Raw genomic sequence first — 8012 nt, forward strand, 5'->3', positions numbered from 1 at the left:
TTACGCGGTGAACGTACGCCGTTTCACGCATCGCTACGTCGTGCCCGTATACTGACCGTAATAGTACAACGTTAAAATCAGTTATTATCGGCGAGTAAACGTGGCGGCAACATTTAACGCTTAATTATTTTACCGCGACGCGCAACGTGGCGTGTCAATGCGAAAATGGCCGTCGTTTATATATATATATATATATAGATATATATCTAGGTTTTCATTTGATGTAAAAAGACTGTGAAAGCCTAACGTGAAAGCGCGATGGAAAAGTCAATGTCAAATTTCGCACACGATTCCGTCAGAATCGACATTATGTTTCGCACGTGCTCGATAAATGCACTTTTTATTTAGTCTGAAAAATGCCAGGAGTAAATTCAACACGCAAATACTGTTCGACGAGATATTATTGATTTCCTCTTTAATTCTCGATTCTCTCGCACTCCAAGTTGTCGGAGAAATGATTGTCTTAATCCGTTCACAAAATCGGGTTGCGTATATTTGGCTACGCACACGCGACGCTTTTTCGTATGTACTTTAATTAGTATTATCTCTTCTTTTTTTAATCTTTTATTTTCGGTTTTAGTTCACAGTAGTAGGCAAAGTCGCACGCATGCACGCGGGAAGCGATGCGTGTCATGCGGCAGATTCACGCTCTGACGGCGACGCGGACGCGAAGTAATTGCAATTAAAATTTGTTTCGCGAAATTGTTTAGCCGCGCCCACGTTGCGCCTGGTCGGCGAGAGCTTTTATCTCACGCTTGTTTCGCCTTTATCGCAATTCCCCGGCGAATCGAAAGTTGCTATTAGGACCTCCGATTTTCTCCCCTTTTCTCTCTCTCTCTCTCTCTCTCTCTCTCGATTGTAATTAACGATTCGCGTTCAATAACAACGATCGGATCATGCGCGCTGTCGTGATCCAACGGATTACTGTAAATCGAAACTGTCGAGATGTTGCTTTCGATGCATCAAATATAAACGCAATTTTTCTGTACGTGAATAACGCGTAACGTAAGCTCTCATATCTTCGGAAATTTGTTTTGGAAATATCTTTGATTTATGAGGTGTTAAATTATAGCGTAAATCAATCACTCTTTTATTTATAAATTATATCGAGAATAGATAAATTGTACATCATCAAGTTGCTTTAATGTTACTTATTGTTAGTGTCCAGCAAAATGGAGTTATGACTTCGATTATTATAAATTTTCGTTTACACTTAATCATACATTGATTTAGAATTTAGAAAAAGTTTGCTATCATTTAATTGGGACAATTGAATCTAAATTGTTTTAACGAAACAAAATTACCACACATATCCATTTCCGCATAAATATATTTTATTTTTAGTTGTGGAATACGATATAGATATTTAAACGCTAATTATTGCATTAAATAGGAAGATTTGTCGGGTCCGATTTGCAGCAGCTTTCCACGGTCTCTAAAAATTACAATCCGCGTATGCATTATGACCGATACTTAAATGTGTGTGACATGTGTAAAGCAAATTCGGGTTTCGTGGCGATTATCGGTAATATTTCCGGTACAGCCGGTTGTTAATAATGCTTCTATTATTAATGAACGAACTCGCGTACGAACGCGGTGTCAACGGTCTACCAGGCGCGAAAGCAATATCGTCACGATGCCCGTAATGCGTCCGTATAGGACAGGTGACGTGTAATTGTAAACTCGATCAAAAAGGCCGCGGCTGCCAATGCGATCAGCCATTGCCGCATGTGTCGCAACTATATCTACCCCACCCGTCACGCGCAGGGATCATTCGGCGAGTTTTCGAAATGTTCGAAATCATTAAAAACGCTGTTGACAGAGGGACCCGTCTCGATTCCGGATTTATATCTCGACGCCCGAGTTCGACGTTCGAAATATCTCGCGTAAATAGCCGCCGAAATACGAGCAACGCGATTTGCATTTTTAACGTGTATAGAAATAAGCTCGCGTCGCATGTAAATCCGGGGTTTTTGTTGCCAATTTATTAATACGCGGGAATTCCAGATTTATTTCGGCAAGAGGTACATTTCGTGATATTCTCTTTTTAAACAGGCATGTTTTTGAGCGGGAAATTAAGCGAAACGCGCATTCGGCGCGCGCGTGAACGGTGCAACGTTATCGGGACGTGCAGAATAAATGTTTTCTTACGTGCGAGACTTGCGAAGATAGAGCCATCTCTATGACAACATGACCGATAACCCTCGCGCTTTTACACGCCGTATGGATACTCACATGTTAGCGGTATCTCAAGGATATCGAACCAGTTTTATGACCGACCGTTACGTCTGGAAAATGTTGCACTCACTTTCGTGCGAACTGAAACTTTCTCAGGAACGTAATACCGATGACGTGTAATTAATGAATCGCAATTAGCCCGGGAATAATATCATTACTGCACGATGAATTAGGATGCCCTGCACGGGCAAACATTTTATTACTATTTTATGTAACGATATATAATTTTAATGATCTCCATCTCTGTTAGAAATTAAAATCTGCATCACTATTCATTATTAAATTCTTCATTTATAGTCTTTAATTTTATTCCCGAAATGAAATGCTACGTATTAAATATTCTTTCGTTACGTTAAAATATAATCGTTCGATTTATTTTATATCACGTTTTAATTAATTTGCATGGCTACGCCGATTACGTTCCTTTTATACCGTACGATATTTTCGGTGATGTAACGCGATGAATTTGCGGAACGAGAAGAATAACGTATTAAAATATCTTTTACCGGACAACGAGCTTGCGCAGGGAGCGTCATAACCCGAAACGTAAAGAACGATACGAGCGATGGCGGAACATAGCGAGCGACAAGATTTATAAGGCTCTCGTCGGACGCGCCATAAAACTTGAGAATTCTATTTATTTCGCGTACGCGGGGCCAAATGTGGGCCGGACGCGCGATGAGATAAATTTACGGTCCTTTTTAGGCATCAAATCTGGCTGGTCGGTGAAGTTTGGCTTGCAGCCAGGCGAGAGGCCTCGGCCATTGCGAGAGCGAGATACACCAACACGCGAACGCGGCATTATGAGGATATTTAATTTGTGCTTCGCGCCGTTATATTTCACTCGGCGTTGATGGAATGGCTTGTTCTCTCACGATTCCTCGTTTCTGCGCGGGCTAGACGTGATTTACCGTGATCTCTATCAAGCCGGCTTCAAAATACGCGTTGATTCCCCCCCTCCCTCCTTTTTTACCTGCGTCCCTTTCTCTCCCCTCTCTTCTCTCATCTCCTGTCTATTACCTTCTTTTGGATCTCTCTGGACAATTCTATTTTCATCTCTACGTGTCTGCGTTTTGTGTTATACGTCGCGATTCATTTTTCATTCGTCAGCGAAAGGATTAGCATCGTACGTCATCGCAAATGGAGGAGATCAATTTACGTTCGTTTATAATTTAGAATATTTTTTATTTCGTTTCAGGAATTTTTACACTTTGATAGATTACGGAGAAAAATGGCGTATTAAATTTTCGTCGTTGTATCTGTAGTTGGACAAAGGTAGACCTAGCTTTCAGCGAGCGTCCCGTGAAATTGCAGGGCTTTTCAGCAGCGTGGTAATTAACGTTTCCGACAGGATGATGTTGAAAATCCGCGATGTTAAGAATTCCACTAGGAATGTGAATGTTTAACGACGAGCGGACGGTTGCGTTTACCTCCGCGATTATCCGTGATAATAATTAACGACGCGTATTTTAATAAATCGTTATTATTGTTATTGCGAATGCAGTCGCGATAATCAAGGGAAATCATTACGGAATGTACTCTGGTTATATAATAATAAAAGCGCGTGTAATAACGACGAAAATAACAAAATAGAACACGAAACGCGCGGATCGCACACATAAATATCCATTATTTTCGTTCAAATTAACCCATATCCGAAGATGTGAACAAGTGACTATCTTTTTGTATCTCACAAAATTTATTTCGATATAAATACTTTAAATAATAATAAATAATTTTTAACGTGAAAATTTCTGTTATTTTACAGTTATATTTTTCTTAACGTAGTAAATAATATTTGAATATTACTTGAAAGAATGTAAATTATATTTAAATAGAAAATCTTAAAGTAGTATTCTCAATTAGAAATGTATGTGTATGATTCCTCTGAGAGCTTTGATTATACAGTATATATAGATATACTCTTTTTTTTATTATCTTTCAAATATATTTCAAAATAATTTCAAGATATAATTAATTTATAGCTTATACATATAAACGGATGAATATATTTAACCTGCCATTAAATTACAATTGAATATTCTCAGTGAACTTGTATTTCGGTTGAACGGTTAATGAGGCCTATTTTTAATGACACGTGGCGATATATACGTGTAAACGTAGCCGTTTATAGAAGACTAAAAAATACATAAAATAGACGGTGTGGCTATTCGATTGCATTCGGAGAGAATGGCGTGTCGCGGATTTAAAGCGCGCCGTATTAAAATTTCACGCCACCAACGTGTCGGGGACGACTACTAATTTCGCAACGGTGCAGAGCGGGCGGCGCGGGATTCATTAGTACCAGTAATTTCATTCCGTACTGTAATCCGCGCCTGATTCACCCCGCGCGTCCGTACGTATGCGCTATGCGCGCGCCATTATTCTGTTACATAGCTTTGTAAAGATCTCTGCGTCATTCCCACGGGCAAGCGGGGAGAGATATATGTGTGTATGCACGGCGGGGTCGCCCCTCCCTAAACAAGCGCCTCTTATTTTCTGCTCTTGTGCAAGATTATTATTCCGCGGCGATGCAGTGCACAAGCACACGCACGCGTACATACGTACGTTTAAATAGCCATTGTTGTGTATCGTCGAAAGGTCGATCGATCGAGAGACATGCGCTTTCATCTTGTAATAATGACGGACTGCGAGTGCCTCTTTATGCACTATCCTTCATTACGACACGATCGGTTGTGCTCTTTCTCGATCATATTTTATGTCTCGTTGAAATCTCTTCCCTTTCCATCTCGCGGATGTCTGATTTCGTAAAATAACTGATACCTTTTATGCAGAGAAAGACTTTATCGCTTCTGTTACAGATTAATATTTAAATTATCATTATTTTATTTTATGCCAGATACATTAGGAAAAAAAAGTTTAGTGACTTTAGCAAAACTGTTTAGTTGAAGCATTTTTTAACAACTAAATATTTCGTTTATATAACAAAAATTTAGTTGCTTTTGCAAAATAATTTTTCTACTTTGATATAACGAAAATATTTGTTTATACCAACTAAACAATTTAGTTCATATACAATTATAGTAATTATAGTAATTAGCTTATAATAATTATGATTAATATGTATGTTTTTATTTGGCATATCTATGCGTGTGCTTTTATATATCTACAGCAATATTTGCTATCTTCTAAATAAACATAAGACACAACGAGCAACATTTATGAATAAGCAACGTCATCGCTTTTGAACGGCGACCGTGAAAGTATTTCAGTGCAAAAGAAACACGCGAGAATACCGAGGCCGAGACTGATTTAATAAGGATAGCGTGTGTACATGAGTTACACAGGGAAGAAGCAGAACGTGAAAGTCTTGAAAGTTTTGCACGTAACGGTTGTTCGCGGTTGTTTCGCCCGTCAATTAGATATGCTTCATCGATCGCGTTAATAAACCTGTTGTCAAGCTTCACTTATGTTTAGTTGGAATTAATGTTTCGCATGAAAACCATCAATAATTTAGACAACTGTATGATATTAATCGATCGATTTTGATAGTCATTCATATTCGAAGTAGTTTTACATTTTTCTATATTATCTATCAATACGGAAGTGAATTAAATAGAGATTAATATCAAATTTGCTCGTTTCACTACAAATTATTTGTATAAATATATATGCATATATATAAATAATCGTAGCACATTACATAAAAAGTACATGAAGTATATTAATAACAATATTTATTTTATGAGTAGAGATAATTTGTATTAATGAAATAAAACTGTAATAAAAATAATTTGAATTATCTCGAGAATATAAAAATATTATCAGAGATGATTAGATATACATAGAAAACCTGCTTACAATAATAATGTTTAATTGTTAATTTTTAATTAGAATATTCATATTTTTCTACGTATTTTTATCATATCTTTGTATGTATTTCTATTATATTTCTATCTCGTACATTCATAAAAGAGGCACTCTAGCGTTTATTTCTTTTGCAAGTGCCAGTGAAAGCGATATAAACCTCTATTTCCGCACCAATATCGAGCAGCGTAACAGCGAAAGGCTTAACAGTTCGCAAAAGGTACAACTGGCGATGTTTTTGAGGCTTTCGCGTAATGACATGGGTAATCTATGAAAGCAATGCGATGTGGCCACGCGTGAAAAAGTAGGACGTCGAATGGATCGAAATATCGATCATCAAAAAGCGATAATGACTGGCGTTGGATTCGAAAGCGGAAGATACAACCTTTTCAAATGACTCTCATTTTCTCCGCCCTGATCCGTGATTATTCCCGCATCATTTGTTCTTGCTCTCCACAAAAGCAGCTTTGCTTTTAATCCCCGTTGAAACATAAAGCCTTTCGAAATCTCTCGTTTTGTGTATTAATGTTAATGTTGTGCTTTATACATCTTTTTACGTACAATCCTATTATATTATTATTATTAAAAATATCTGCATTATGAACTAACTAATATATCAATTGACACATTTAATTTGCTTTCTGTATTAATTAATTCGTGTGCCACTAAAATTTTTATTATAATTTATAAATAAGGAAGGACAATTCGTTACTAATTAACATGTAATATTTGGAATTATATAATAATTTCACAGTTAAAAATAATGAAGTCTGTATTAATTAATGGAAAAATCATGTATCCTATCCAAAAAATTCGACTTCTTCGAATTAATAAGAAACATGCGTTTGTCTACAAATTTTTCAAAAATTGGAAGCGATACCTAGTACAAGAGTCAATAATCGAGCAGTGAGTGGTAAAAAAAAAAGGTCGAAGGGAAGCGCGGAGACACCATGTCGATCGCAAAAGGGAAACGCGACGTGCAGGAAGAGGAAAAAAGTAGATACCGTCCACGTAAAAGTTTTACGAGCCGTCGCGGCATCGTCTCGTTGCATCTGTTCGCGCTTTATTCGACTGTATACGCTATTTCAGAGTCGTCTGCGCCGCGAAACTTACGTCCCGCGTGTAAATTAACTCCCAAATCGTAAAAGGAGCCGCACACAACAATGACTTTGCCGCTCTTCTTCTAAAGGAAGAACCCTCCTCTCTTATCCGGCTCCCTGTTTCTTTTAATGACGCCACTCTCCTCCGGAAGTATGATCTCCTGGGACCGATGTTTATAGGCTGGTAGCCTTTTTCGGACGTATACGACAGATAAAACGTCTCGCCTAACGAATTTGCTGAAATCGCCGTTACGGCGAATTACGCAGTTCAGTGCTTTTTTTTATTATTGGTGAATAACTGTCGAGAGAAAAAGAGTCGAAATTGTGAAAACTAACTATTTTATTCCTACTCTCTCTAAATTCTTTTTTTCTTACACGTTGGAAAATTTCTGTTAAATTTAACATATTTCACGTGTCCCAAACGGTCCACTCAAATTTATGTGCTAACTTAACATAAGATGATTATGTTAGAAGGTAACACGGATATTATTTAAGAAGATAAACGCGCAAAAAGATAATCCTGACATACAATTTGTAAACAAACTGTGGAAGCATAATTTTTTCAGTAAAATTAATATTTATAAACAATAAGAATCTTATTTTTATACCGTACAATGTGAGAAACACAATTAATAATAGAAATTCAACAGCCTATATCGATCGAAGCTAGATCTTTTAATGCTTTAAATAATTCAATTGTGAATTATATATATAGTATATAATTGTGAATTATATATATATACTATATATATACTTGCATATATAACATATTTGTAGTCCTTCAAACTGCGCGCCGAATTGATTTTCCGGACTTATAAACGCAATTAAACTACTGGAATAATATCA

Source organism: Mycetomoellerius zeteki, unplaced genomic scaffold (genome assembly GCF_001594055.1).
Source record: "Mycetomoellerius zeteki isolate Tzet28-1 unplaced genomic scaffold, Tzet1.0 scaffold164, whole genome shotgun sequence".
NCBI classification, from domain to species: domain Eukaryota; kingdom Metazoa; phylum Arthropoda; class Insecta; order Hymenoptera; family Formicidae; genus Mycetomoellerius; species Mycetomoellerius zeteki.